The sequence below is a fragment of the Engraulis encrasicolus genome, chromosome 1, assembly GCF_034702125.1.
Source record: "Engraulis encrasicolus isolate BLACKSEA-1 chromosome 1, IST_EnEncr_1.0, whole genome shotgun sequence".
Taxonomy (NCBI): Eukaryota; Metazoa; Chordata; class Actinopteri; order Clupeiformes; family Engraulidae; genus Engraulis; species Engraulis encrasicolus.
Window position 1 is genome coordinate 3073429 of NC_085857.1, and position 14822 is coordinate 3088250.

Genomic DNA, 14822 nt, shown 5'->3' on the forward strand with positions numbered 1-14822 from the left:
AATTGGCAGAATTTCACTGCCAAAGGCATTGTTTTCTTACAGTCAGCTTTGTGTAGTCAGTGCATTTGAGATGCGCATAAACACATAGTCTTGACATCTGCTCTATCAAGAACACTTCAGCAACTCTGGACAATTTGCACTGGTTTTAGGCAAATTTGACCAAAGAACCTTCCACCATGCTGAGCCAGTCCATCCCCACTCAGCCAGAGAGGACAACTGCTGATACAACACTACATGCCTGCATAGCAATAGCCAACTGCCCTCTTGATATGCTGTGGCAGGATAGCCTTGGTCAGTGGGAGACATTGGATCGCAACTGTTTAGAGAAGCCTTCTTGAGATAGAATCACAGAACTCACACCTTGACCATCTCTTAGGGAGGTGTGACATTAACAACTGTAGAGAAATATATGAATCCACACTATACCCTACCTCAAGACCTGAAGAGATGATACTTATGCATTATGAATGTGTATTCCCTATGTTTGTCCAGTAATTGATACAATAAAGATGTTTGTGTCACAAGTCTTATTTTCTCTCGCTGACCCATGGGCACCGGAGGAGGTGCGACAGGCAGCAATGCCCAGCAGGTATTAACAGCTACCTGTACAATCCTGATGAGGAGTGAAATGTTCCTTGAGCATTGTTCAAGAGTAACCCAGTCATAGATGAAGGTGTTTAAAGACTAGGGCTGGGTATTGCAGCTATGTTCCCGTATCGATTCGATTTCGATTCTGAGGGTTTTGAATCGATTAATCACGATTCAATTCGATTCACTCCGAATCGATTCAATCCGTTCCCTTTTTGGTGCAAGGATTTCCCCCAAAAGATGCTGTTGCCTATTTTTATATAAAATTGTCAAAGGGCTGTGGCTTGACAGTGTTAACAGATTGCTAATTTGTAATAAGTAGGCCTAGGCGTAATTGACTACCTACTGGGTATTTTCCATAGACCTAAATGAAACAAAAAGAACAAAAAGAAAAATAGCAAAAAATCGATTTTGTGCCCTGTGAATCGATTATGTGAATTTTAAATTATATCGATCGATTATCGATTGAATCGATTATTTTACCCAGCCCTATTAAAGACCACACACATTCTTCCCAAAACTCTCACCATTTTGCCAGATTCACAAACATCAGCTATGGCAAAAGACTGAAATTGGTTTCCATTGAAAAGATAAAAAACACTGTTTGAGGCACTCCTTACTAAAGTTTAAAAAGCCTTTATTAAGTACTGGCTACATGCCTACGCGTTTCGACCCATTGTCTTCATCAGGGCATGCCAAACAATTGCAGGTGAAAGGTATATCAGGTAAGGAGGTAGAGCTAGGTCACATGACACAGAAAGCCCGCCCCTCCCCAACCACTCAAGGTAAATACAAACAACCATTTATCAAAGTGTCTCCCACAACCAAAACAAATAATTAAAAACTGTATTTCATTATCTCAATCTACCATCTTTTTCATCCCACAGTCCGATTCTTAAGTTCATTCAGAGTTAAAAAAATAGATATTTACAAAAATGGAGAAAAGTCCACATCCTCATTGAGGCCCGGAAATTTTGTGGCATTCAATTTAACAATCCACCAAGTTTCCCTTTGGAGAAGCCGTTTTAATCTGTCCCCACCCCTTATGTTTTTATTTATGACCTCTATTGCCATTACTTTCACTGAGTTCAGATCTGTATGGCCAGCTTCTCTGAAATGAACAGCCATGGGGTAGCTGGGATTTTGAGTCCTTATGGCATACTTATGCTCTGCCAGTCTGTCACGAAGCCTGCGTTTTGTACGCCCAATATAGAAGCAGCCACATCCACATTCTAACCTGTACACTACATGTGTAGTATTACAGTTTGCAAAATCTTTACAGTAATATACCTTTTCACTGAAAACATCCATAAAAGCGCTCTGGCGAGATATGTTATCACAGTGGTTGCATGAGCCACATCTGTATGTGCCTTTTGGCTTTGGGAAATGAGGGGGAGGTTTGGATGCAGGGAGGTAACTTCTCATTAACCTATCTCTCAGTGTGGGAGCCCTCCTAAAGGAAACTAGGGGGCGCTCAGAGAACACTTCACGTAAGGAGGGATCACCATCAAGAATGCCCCAGTTTCTGTTGATAATCCTCTTGATCTTGTATGACAGTGAGCTATATTGCGTGGTGAAGAACATTTTACCAGATTTTCTTTTGCGGTGAGTTTTCTTGAATATTGGTTTCCATTGTGTTCACAGTCTGAGTTCCACAGCTAATAGTCTGAATGTATTGTGAGTAAGTTTGCATGCATGATGAGATATGCTTATGCTATATGCTAATGCTATAATTACAGTAATATCAATTGTACACCACACTGACCGCTCAGCACCACATAGACTAGCCTAGTTTGAAATGAATATTCTTCCCCAAAGCTGTCACTAAAGTGAACTTACACTTACTGGAATGTATTCATCTACAGTATAAAGGACTGTGCACCTTGTAGGGAAGCTCAAATCTCAGTATACTTTGTATAATGACAATAAAGGCTTTCTGTTCTATTCTATTCTATTCTATTCTATTCTATTGTAATACCATTCTGCCCTACAAAGCAAAAAGGCAGTAACTGCGCAGAGCTCAAAGTCAGTTGACTTTAAAATGATGCTGCAATTCAATATAAGTGTTTTTTGGGATATTACTGAAATGTGAAAGTTTTTTTACTTTATATTACCACCCTTTTTCATCATTTTATTTATATGTAGACTTTGATATATATGGCATTAAAGTTATAGTTAGTCATTTTAAACAGCAATGCAGTTACTGCCTTTTTGCTTTGTAGGGCAGCATTGCTCTCAATGCGACACCACACAGGATGCCCAGAACCAGAATATGAACTTGTTATATTTCCAAGTAGCAGAATTTCAATGGGCCCCAACCTGGTCACCCCATGGTCAAAACTGTCCTGATGTAGAGGATCAACTTGGATTGCTTTCCTTTCAGCTTTCCTCTCTTTGCACAGCTCTCCATCTTATGTATGGATCGAATGTTTGTATGAATTGAAGAATATTTTGTTTTAATTTACAAAATACCAAGTGTCCCAACTTTTTGTAAACCAGTTTGTATCTTAATATTGTAGCACCCAACTCACTATACGTATATAGTGATTAATAAAAGGCTACCAGGACATGTCAAGAATAACTTTGCTAGGTCACATTTTACAACACAGCACTGTCCTAACTGTATTCATGTATGCTTTTTGTCTTACCAAAATGTTCAGTTTTTTACCTCTGAATTGTCAGATGGCTTTACTAGGCTCATGTATAAAGATAAAGACAGGCCTGATGTGTACTGAGACATATAAACCATATTGAGACATTATGTCTTCAAAAATGTAAATTGTATTTTTCACATAATTGACTTAAATGGAAACAAAATGACATCAAAGGGGCCATTGTCACACGTTGCTAATGTATAACCTCTTGAAGGATTCCTGTAGTGATTTTAGGACACACGGTCAATATTCAAACATCACAAAAACACATAATTGCTCGGAACCTGTTTTCATTGATGCTGGTTGCTACTGTAAGGAAAAGGGTGCATATTTGTAATATGGAGCCTTTCTCAGCATTGCTACAGTGATTTTAAGACAATGGCTCAGGGTACATATGCCTTAATACCACAAAATCAATTAGAAACTGCATAACTGATGCTGGTTGCTAAGGGAAATGCTTTGCCTAGCAACCGTTGCTATGCAACATGGAATTTTGAGTGCCTCCACCCCTGACATTGATAAGCATGTCCTAATGAACACCTGTGCCAATTTTCATACTTGTATCACCTTGTGAGCGATTTTTTCACCCATTGCCTATACTATACCAAAAAGAATTGCATTTAGTAAGGCGTAGCAAAAAGTAGGCCTAATGAGTGTCTTCTTTGCTATTGCCTGCGAAATGCACCAGGCACCAGTCGTAGGTGGTTTTAGGGCGTGCAAGCTGTACAATAGCGCGAGCTCGGAAAATGTGTCTCGGAATCGGAGCACTCTGACATTATTAAATGCACACACGGTTCACCAGTGCTCCTCAACGTGTTCAAAACTAGTGCAACTGTGAGAAGGAGGGGACACGGCGACTCACCTCTCTCTTCCTCCGAATAAGCTTAGATCTCTATTTGCGCTTATGCGCCCGAGAGAGGGGGGTCATACCTCTCCAATCGCAAAAGTTCACAGACAACGGTGTTTCGTTACCATTTTTTTTTAGTAGTAACTCGTTAGGCCTACACTACTTTTATCAGAAAAGTAGTTACATTACTGCAACCCAAGTCAAGTCAAGTCAATTTTATTTTTGTAGCGCATTTCATACACAGGTGCAGCTCAAGGTGCTTCACAAAAAAACAAATGCAAAAAGGAAAGAAGAAAGACATTTAAGTCAAATAACATATAAAACACCAAGATTAAAAACACATGGTAAAAAGAAAAACATAAAAAGAACAATATATTTTTTTAAATATGTTAAAAACATATGGTAAGAAACAAACATAGAAATAAAAATGATATAAAATGCAAGCTAGTTAAAAGCATCTGAAAACAGCTTTGTTTTGAGTCTAGATTTAAAGCTATTAATACTGGGTGCATTTTTTACGTCGTCTGGAAGCTGGTTCCAAAGCTGTGAAGCATAGAAGCTAAAGGCTGCCTCTCCACACTTTGTTTTGACTTTTGGAACCACTAGCAAATTCTTCTCTGTTGACCTTAGTGACCTGGCTGGTGCATACAGCTGAAACATATCCAGTATATATGTGGGGCCCATTCCATTTAATGATTTAAACACAAGAAGCATTGCCTTGAAATCAATTCTGTAGCTTACTGGGAGCCAATGCAGCGATCTTAAAATTGGAGTAATGTGGTCGTACTTCCTTGTTTTTGTAAGAACCCTTGCTGCTGCATTTTGTACAAGTTGAAGCTGTTTGATGGTCTTTTTGGGGAGGCCTGTAAAAATGCTGTTACAGCAATCACTAGAAATGACTAGAAATGAAGGCATGTATTAGCTTCTCCAGATCATGTGTAGACATAAGGCCCCTAAATTTAGAGACGTTTTTTATGTGATAAAATGCAGACTTAGTAATAGCTTTCATGTGACTGTTGAAGTTTAGGTCACTGTCAATGAGGACCCCAAGATTTTTAACTGTATCCCTTGCTTTCAGTCCCTTCGTTTCAAGGATAGTAGCAATCTTTTGTCTCTCCTCTCTTTTCCCAAATATAATTACTTCAGTTTTATCTGTGTTCAGCTGGAGGACATCTTGAGACATCCATTTGTTAATTTGGTCCATGCAATGATAGAGTGATTCAAGGGGGGTGTAGTCATTGGGGGACATAGATAAGTAGAGTTGGGTATCATCCGCATAGCTATGGTAATTTATGGAGTTATTCTCCATAATGTGTCCTAGTGGCAGCATATACAGATTGAACAGTAGTGGTCCCAGAACGGAGCCCTGTGGGACCCCACAGTTAAGAGACATCGGTGATGAGGTATGTCTTCCAATGGCGACAAAAAAACTTCTTTGTTGTAAGTACGATTTTAACCAGTTGATCACTATGCCTGTAAAGCCAACCCAGTGTTCCAGTCTATGTAGTAGTATGGCATGATCAACTGTATCGAAAGCAGCACTTAAGTCGAGTAGCACCAAGACGGATGATTTGCCAGCATCAGAATTCAATCTTATGTCATTCATAACTTTAATAAGAGCCGTTTCAGTGCTGTGGTAGGCACGGAAACCTGATTGAAACTTATCAAGGTAGCTATTAGACATTAGGAAGGCAGTTAATTGGTTAAAAACATTTTTTTCTATTATTTTACCCATGAAAGGTAGATTGGATATGGGCCTATAATTGTTTAGTACCAGTGCATCCAAGTTGTTCTTTTTTAGTAGGGGTTTCACAACTGCTTCTTTCAGGCAGCCAGGGAATATGCCTGTTTGTAGTGAGGTGTTGATGATCTGAAGTACATCTGGTGATATTAGATGTAAGATGGATTTAAAGAAGGCTGTTGGTAGAATATCTAAGTCAGATGTAGAGGAGCTAAGACTTTGCACCGTTCTATTAAGAATGTCGACATCAACTAAGTGAAAATTTCTCATGTGGTTAAGATTTAACTTCACCGTGGCAAGTTGGTCCGAATCATGGGCCGGTTGCACCTGTGCGAGTATGTTTGTACGTATTTTTCCAATCTTTCTGTGACGGGATGCGCAATCGCACGGATACCGGAGCTGGGGAATAGGTGCGCACTGATTATTATGGGCGGTATTTAAGGGGCTTGGCCTGGAGGTTGGCACATGCCTGGTTTCATTTGGGGAGAACAGTCCTTGTTTCGTCGTGGGATTTGGCGTGGAAGGCCGAAGACTATCGCGTGGTGAGTGCATTTGTGCCGATCTGGTAGTTGCGTTGCCCTGTGGGAAGCTGCCAGCTGACTCGTGGGGTGGCTAGCTTTGTGGCAGTGTCGTTTGATGCTAGGTAAGTTACCATAGGACTCGGTGGGTTGCTTAGATTGCATGGTGTAGCCCTTGTCTAATTCCTCTCCTCTGGTTTTGGAACAGCAGCGAAATGTGGCGCGGTTGTGTTCGGAGCTCACAATGGATAGTGGCCTTGTAGAACCATCTCCAGCCTAACGGTATGTATCCCTTCCTCGCCTTGCTGCTATCATGGGGCATTAGTGTACCGGATAACTTAGTGTGACTTTGCTATTAACTTAACAGACCTGCGGCTACTTGGAGATTCTGTCCCTCGACCTCCCACGGCTTCGGTGGCTGCTGTTTTGTTTAGAACCGACTCACGCTCGGGATTCGTCGACCCGGCGGGCTCTCGCTACCTTTGATGAGTGAACGCACACCTGTGACTGCGTGTCTGAGTGCCTCTTGTCCATGTTTATTTCTGTGGTCCATGTGTATATCAAGTACTCAAAAACACTGATTAGTCCGTCTCCCAGGACGTGCCTTCTGCCAATCTTATTGTAACATACGGGAGCGTGATTTGGAGTGTACTATTTGTTCCCCTTTGTGGGTTGGGCTATCACATGGTACTTGGTGGGGTCCGGTCTGCATTGGCCCCCCACATTTAGTATTTACATTTAAGCATTGCCACAATACTAGTGGCAGGAGTTTGTGCGCCTTACTTACTGTGAATAATTGTATCACTGTCTCTTCTCCTCTCTCTCACCTCTCTCCTCTCTCTCTTTTTCTATCGGACAGTATTAACAGTTAAGCATTGCCACAATACTAGTGGCAGGAGTTTGTGTGCATTACTGAAGGTGAATAAGTGTATCACTGACTTTTCTCTCTTCTTCTCTCTCTCCTTTTTCTATCGGACAGTATTAACATTTAAGCATTGCCACAATACTAGTGGCAGGAGTTTGTGTGCATTACTCCCTGTGAATAATTGTACCACTGTCCTCTCTCTCTCTCTCTCCTCTCTCGCTCCTCTTTCTCTCTCTTTTGGGACAGGAGACCGACCCCTCATCCCAGCGTGTGCTGTTGGCGTCCCAGGTGGTGGAATTCTGCACTTTCCTTTGCTGTGAGCACATGGGTGATTTGAGTTTGATTTTCTATCTTAGGGTAGTAATTGTGTGATTCCATTTTCTTTTGATTCATTTCTTTGGTGTGATTTACTTTCTTTTTATTGTGTGGACCTCTGTGTGAAATAAATATTCATTTTGTTGGGGAAGCATACTCCTCTTGCCTCTGCGTATCTGTGAACCAGTGTGCCTTACTTGAAGTCTATCTTCACCATTCTCCTAGTTAACTTAACTTTTGCTCTGGGGGAGTAGCCCTCAGGGCTGGCGTAGTCGGGTGTGGGCTTTAGCCCAAGTTGTCAAAGTAGGCCTGCTACATTTCCTTTGAAGAAGGATGCGAATTCATTGCATTTGCTAACTGAGAGGAACTCAGAGGGCATTTGATTAGGTGGCCTTGCTAGCTTTTCCACGGTGCCAAACATGACGCGTGCATTATTAATATTTCGGTTAATTATGTCAGAGAAAAAAGATTGTCTAGCTTTAGACATTTCTTGGTTGTGTTTCGAGAGTGTGTGTTTATAGATTTGGTAGTGGACTTCAAGTTTGGATTTACGCCACTGTCTTTCAGCCCTCCTGCATTCTTGCTTTAGCAATTTAACTGCGGGATTCATTCTCCAAGGTGCTTTTTGATGTCTCACTGTTTTGATTTTTTCGGGGGAAATAACATCCATAATAAGGGACATCCTTGAATTAAAATTGACCATGAGATCATCTGCACTCTCTGAAGTTTGACTTTGGATCTCTGAGAGTGCTTGCTGAAATAGTGAGGCTGTCTCACAGTTGATTATACGTTTTTTGACTGAAACAGATTCCCTTTGAACGTGAGGGTACATAGAAACATCAGAAAAAATGCAGTAATGGTCAGAAAAGCCATAGTCTTTCACACTAGCACAAGCATTAAGACCTTTTGTGATAATTAAATCTAGAGTGTGACCTTGGCTGTGTGTTGGACCTGTTACATGCTGTGTAAGGCTAAAAATGTCAATAAGACTAAAAATTCCTTAGCATAGGCATTCTCTAAGTCGTCCAAATGAAAGTTAAAATCGCCTGTGATAAACAAGCTTTCATAGTCCACACAAATATTCGACAGCAGCTCACCAAACTCCTCTAAGAAGAGTGGTGCAGAAAGTCTTGGCGGTCTGTAAATAGTCAATAACAGTATGTCAGAAGAACATTTAAGAACTGCAGCTAAGTATTCAAAGGAAGAAAATTCACCTAGTGCTGTCTTTTGACATTGAAACAGTGCCTTGAAAATGATTGCTATCCCCCCTCCCTGCTTAGTCTGCCTTTCTGTACTAATGAAATTAAAGTGTGGCGGAGTTGCTTCTATAAGTGTGATAGCGCTAGTGGATTTTTTCAGCCATGTTTCAGTTAAAAATAAAAAATCAAGGTTGTGGGTACAGATAAACTCATTGATTACAAAAGGCTTGTTCCTCAGAGATCTAGTATTCTGCAAAGCTAGTTTAACACTGAGTATTGGAGGCATTTCCACTGTGGCATTCTGAGGTTTTTTTGGAACAAATCTGAGATTTTCCAAATTTGCCCTCCTTGGGGAATGTGTACCTGTCCTCAAGAGACCTCGCTTAGTTGTCAGAACTGGGATAGAGAGATTGTCCATGGGTCCCCTTATCTGCATATTTTCAAAACCAGCAAGGCCCGTTTTCTCTAAGATTGTAACATTAGCTGACTGACTTGGGTCATGCTGTGGGGGGATGCGTCAGAGTGAAGCAATAAAATGAATACAATTTGTGGTTAATTCCTGAGTGCCCTTTTTGTTGGGATGTAAACCATCAGACTTATACAGATTTGCATTGGTCCAAAAAATGTCAAAAGTAGAAATAAAACCTTGCCAGTAGCATAGCAAATATTTTTTTAAAAAGTTGTGCAAACTGTACAGCCTACTGAACCGCTCATGTTTCCAGGAGATGAGAGGGATCGGGCCAGACATAACACAGCGCTTGCCCAAACGTTCTATGGCGAGACAGAGGGATTCGAGTTCAGTTTGTAGTTTGATGGAACTTCTTGCCATGACGTCATTGGTCCCCACGTGAACGATGACAGTGTTGACACTAGGGTGCCAGTCGAGGAGAGAGGGGATAAGTTTGGAAATGTCACTGACTCTACCACCTGAGAGGGAGACGGTGATTGCACCGGGGATAATTAACTGTCGAACAATTGAGTCACCGACAATCAATATTTCTGGCTTACATTGGACATGACAGTCATAGTGGATCGTTGTTTTAGGTGGGAGTTTCAGAAGCCAAAGGCAGCTGTCAGGGTTAGTAGCATTGTTGTTGTTAGCCACTCGGCACTCAGCAGTAGAGCTCACAGAGTACGATGGTAGAGATGGACAGACAGAAGGGGAGACGTTACCGGAGCTAACCACTCCATGGCCGGGTGGTGGAGATCGGTCCGCAGGAGCATCCATGGCATCCAGAGACCACTCCGATGATGACGAGGAGACCCTGGGACGCTTGTCTGGAGTGGGATGATCATCACTAGGCGACCTGTTCCGCTTGGATGTAGCTTTGCGGCCTCCCTTTCCTTTCACCGTTGACGATGTTGGGTAGCCTGGGGTGGAAGCAGGCGGGGGGCGCCTCTCCGGCCCAGGGTTGTCGGGGAGCCCGGGGACCACATTCGATGGCGACATTGGGAGATCAGCGAGAGGAGCAAAGGAGTTGTAAAGTTCCAAGTCATGACAAACGCCTTCGGAGCTCGTAAGGACAGGAGGAGGTGAGCGTCGGATCTTGCCAGCAGTCACCGTAGACCAGGTGGAGGGGCCTGGGATAGAGCCCGAGAGGACACCCGCGGTTGAGGGGTCAGGTAGGCCTTTCTCCTCTAACGAGGCAAGCTTAGCAACAATGTCAACTTGTTTCTGCAGTAGGGATGAAATTAGTTTCTCGATCGATGCGAGTTCCTCTTTGATCTCTGCTACCACCGAGGTGACCATTTTGGTGATAGCAAAAAATAGTGGCAAATGTCACGAAGAGGCACGGCATAAATTGCACGCCGGCTAATTTCGTCGCAGCAGTCGCGCGTAAACATTAAGTATTACTTTACCCAGCCGTGCTATCGCATTCAATATTTTCTCCCCTAGTAAGATGTATCTCACAGCTGCAGTATATATATATAAAAAAAAAACGTTTAAAAAGCGATTTAACGCTGGCGCTCGACAAACGTGACGTGAGGTTGTCGGCGTCTCTCACACAGGGGTGAAGATAGACACAGACAATTTACCCTTAGAATGGCCTGTTTTTACCTTAAATTGTCAAAAATTCCACACAGCGGATGAGGGGAAACCCCACTTCCGCACCAACCCCACCTCTCGGTCGCTTCGCTCCCTCGACCGCTACGCTATAATTTCATCCTAGCTAGAACCCTGCACACACACACACACACACACACACACACAGAGATGTGAATTCAGGACGGAGACATTCGGAACCTCTCACCCCCATGCAGCATTCATACCTATACCGTAAGTTCAGGTTCAGCCAGGTAGACACTCTCTAAACACTCAAGTAGTCATTTGGCATCTGCAGTCCAGTTGCCAGTACTCAGGCTCAGTCCGTCTCTCTCTCACTCACTCACTCACTCACTCACTCACACACACACACACACACACACTCACACTCAAGTAGTCATTTGGCATCTGCAGTCCTGTTGCCAGTACACAGGCTCAGTCCTTATCTGCAATCGTAAAGCAGATGTATTTATTCCTCGACACTTGCTGCACCGCCATTAACCTTGGAGGCTTCTCACACACACACATTCCCACACACAGATGCTCTGATATCGTCAAAGACACACACACACACACGCGCGCGCATCGTTGAGTGGGGTCAGCCTTAAAGAAAGTTAGCAGAAAATTGACGATGATCACTCTGATATGATTCCAACTAAAATGAGGCACAATTTCACTCCTACCCGCAGGGGGACACCAGAACATAAACAAGCAAACGATTCCAATCACCTATATGGATAATGCCCAGAAATTGTTCACAAATCAGGAATGTGAGGGTAAAGGTGCCGGAATGCTTGCTGCGAGCTGTAAATTACGCACGTCACCGCGTGCAACCGACTGCACATGCTTGCTTCAAAAGCAGTTGACCAAGATGCAAAATACTGGTGGTATCATGCAGGGGGCAGAGAGCACGCAGCATTGAGAACACAGACGGCGAGGAAAACAAAAAGAGGGGCTCCCTGGGCAAGGAAACAATACTACTACTCCTATATGTGCACGCTCCTTCTTCAAAGTAGAGGTAGATCACAAATGTTTGAAATTTCGGACAAACTCAATGAGACGCTCTTAAAAGTTGCGTTTTCATATCAGAAGCACACGCGTGGAACTCTGTAGTCTTTCTCACGATTGCCCCCAGTGAGTTTCAATATATCGCACCTGACGCACACATTTGGCTGCCGTGTCCAACGCGCACGAAATTGACATAAAATACGCCTGTTAATACGTTCATGAATGAATCGTGCACACACTCGCGTATTCTGCAGCAAGCATGCCGGCACCTTTAGACTGTTTTATAGGGGCCTACTTCCAGTATTGTGTCAAGTGCTCCAGTCATCCGGAAGCATGTATGTGCTCTCAGTCGCATACAGTTGCATGCATAGTTTTAGACACTTTAAGGGACTTAATTTGTTGAGAGTACTTGTAAACCGTTTTAACCTCTGCAAACTCCATATGCAGAGCCATAAGCTAAACTAAACTGAACTGAACTGAACCGAACTAAATTGAACTAGATGATAACCTAAAACTGATTCTAAATAATCCCAACCACCAAAATATACTTCTTCACCACGCAGCCAGCTGGTTGGATGGATGCCTACTCTGGATGGCTTGGTTGTTTTCGGGCCCATCTCCTGCCTAATGGCAGCCAGGATAGTTGATTGGTTGGACGGTAATAATAGGCAGAATGCTTCTTGGTGCATTTGTAGTAAAATCACAGGGAATGACTCACAGCTTTGGCCTGGCCCAGGACAAAGTCCTCTGAAAGGGCCCAGCTCAATACATACAATGTAACAAGGACCCAATTCTGGGGCCCCTGTCTCTTAGGACAACTGCCCCCCCCCCCCGTCAGCTCCCCTGATGACACGTTTCAGAAGTCAAAGACTGAGGTTTGCCAACACAGCTGCCTCTCATGTAGTCCTTTGGAGCATGTTGTGTGTCTGTGTTTGTTGTCTGGTGTGTGTGTGTGGTGCGGTGCAGTGCAGTGCGGTGTGTGTGTGTGTTTGAAAGGAGAACAGATGTCTAATTTGGAATGTATCAGGCCAGAGTATGTTGTAACAATCACACAAGCGAAGAGAATACCAGACAGACGGTATACAGACAAGTAGGCCGGTACAGAGAGAGAGAGAATCATAGAGATTAGGGCTGCACGATTATGGAAAAAATCATAATCACGATTATTTTGGTAAGAAATCGTAATCACGATTATTAATCACGATTATTGAATTTCACAGATTTTTTTGAAAATTATAACAAGATGAAATATAGCCAAGAAAGAATTATATACAGGATGAGCAAAATAAAATTAATTGTAATAATTATGTAAAGGTCATAGCATGAAACTTAGGTGGACAGATTTCTGGCCAGAAACACCAGCCTGTCAATATGTTCTGGCTTCAAGGACGATCTCAAAGGTAGGTCACTATTGCCACGATTAAATCACGATTAAAATTTCAACTTCGATTACACTAATTTATCACGATTTTCGATTATTTTCGATTAATTGTGCAGCCCTAATAGAGATTCATATGGTATTGGTCCTCTCATCTCCACAAGGTGCACTCAGTCCCAGATGGAAATATACAGATCAGAACCACCTGCAACACACAATAAAAAACTGTGGTCAGAAACAGAAACTATTACAATGACACAATCACACATAAAAGCACGCAACAATTTATCCACATGGCTGCATCCAATCCCAATTACACACCCAACACACATGAAATGCACATATGCTCCACACAAAACCCACATTCCAAACTCAAAGTAGTGGACCCACCCGGTGCATCCTTGTATATGTCTGTTTGTTTGTTCTTTCTCTCCTTCAATGCTCATTAGGTTGGCTGGCCCTATCGACCACATCTCCTCCATTCCACTCAACTCGAGGGAAGCAACAACCACGCCTTGGCAGGTCAACAACAAGAGCAACAGAAAAACGAGGAAAGAGAAGAATAAGCGGACAAATGAGATGTGGACTTTGTGAACTTTGGCATCTGAACTGTTAAAGCCACACCAGCCATGCTGCTGTCCACAGGACTGAAGTGATTTTTACCGGCAGCTGTGAAAACCCATGGACACAAATTACTCCTTCCACACTAACATGGCAGTAGTCGGGGCGGGCGGATTTGAATAGATTTGAGGTGCAAAGGGTCAAAAACTAATAATGGAGAAAGGGAATGAGAAGAATAACGCATTAGAAACATATCAATGTCATTAAAAATTTAAACCAAATTAAAAGTCTCCTAAACCGCTTTACAGTGAATCCCAAAAGATTCACCCACACTCACAGACACACACACATTAATGATTGTGTGTGTGTGTGTGTGTGTGTGTGTGTGTGTGTGTGTGTGTGTGTGTGTGTGTGTGTGTGTGTGTGTGTGTGTGTGTGTGTGTGTCTTTGTCTGTGTCTGTGTCTGTGTCTGTGTCTGTGTGCCTGCTTGTCTCAAAGGTTAGCTATTTTAAGAATGATAATTTATTTACACACTGTGCAGTTTTTTTATAGCCATTTGAACTTGAACCCTGTCCAACATACACTACTAACAGAAACACACTGTCACACTAATTGATGTAGGTTAGATACTGTATCTCAGATGTGCTCTCCATTCATGAACATTCCCCATGAGCTGTAGTTTTCACTACTTCACTTTTCACCCTTTTATTATTTATTTTCACTATTGCATTTTCTATCAACTCGACCAGACTCTTTTTTTCTCCTCTTTTTCTTCTTTCTGTGCCATCCCTCTCTTCCCCTCTCCCCCAACTCCCTCAGCTGACAGTTCTCATCCCCAAAACACCCCAATTGACCCCCAATTATGCAGTTATTGACTTGTATTATCCCATCTAATTAACCAATTGGGTGGCTGCAGAAATGAACACAAAAATAGCACGTTATTAGCATAACTCGTGTCTGCATAAAGGAGGTTCATTGGAGGGTGACAAACTCAATTTTGAAGTCAAGATTTAGCGTTCCCTTGGTAATTATGCCACAGAATGACTTTTTGGTGAGAGAGAGTGAGAGAGAATGACAGAGAGAACGAGATATTGAAAGTGGTTC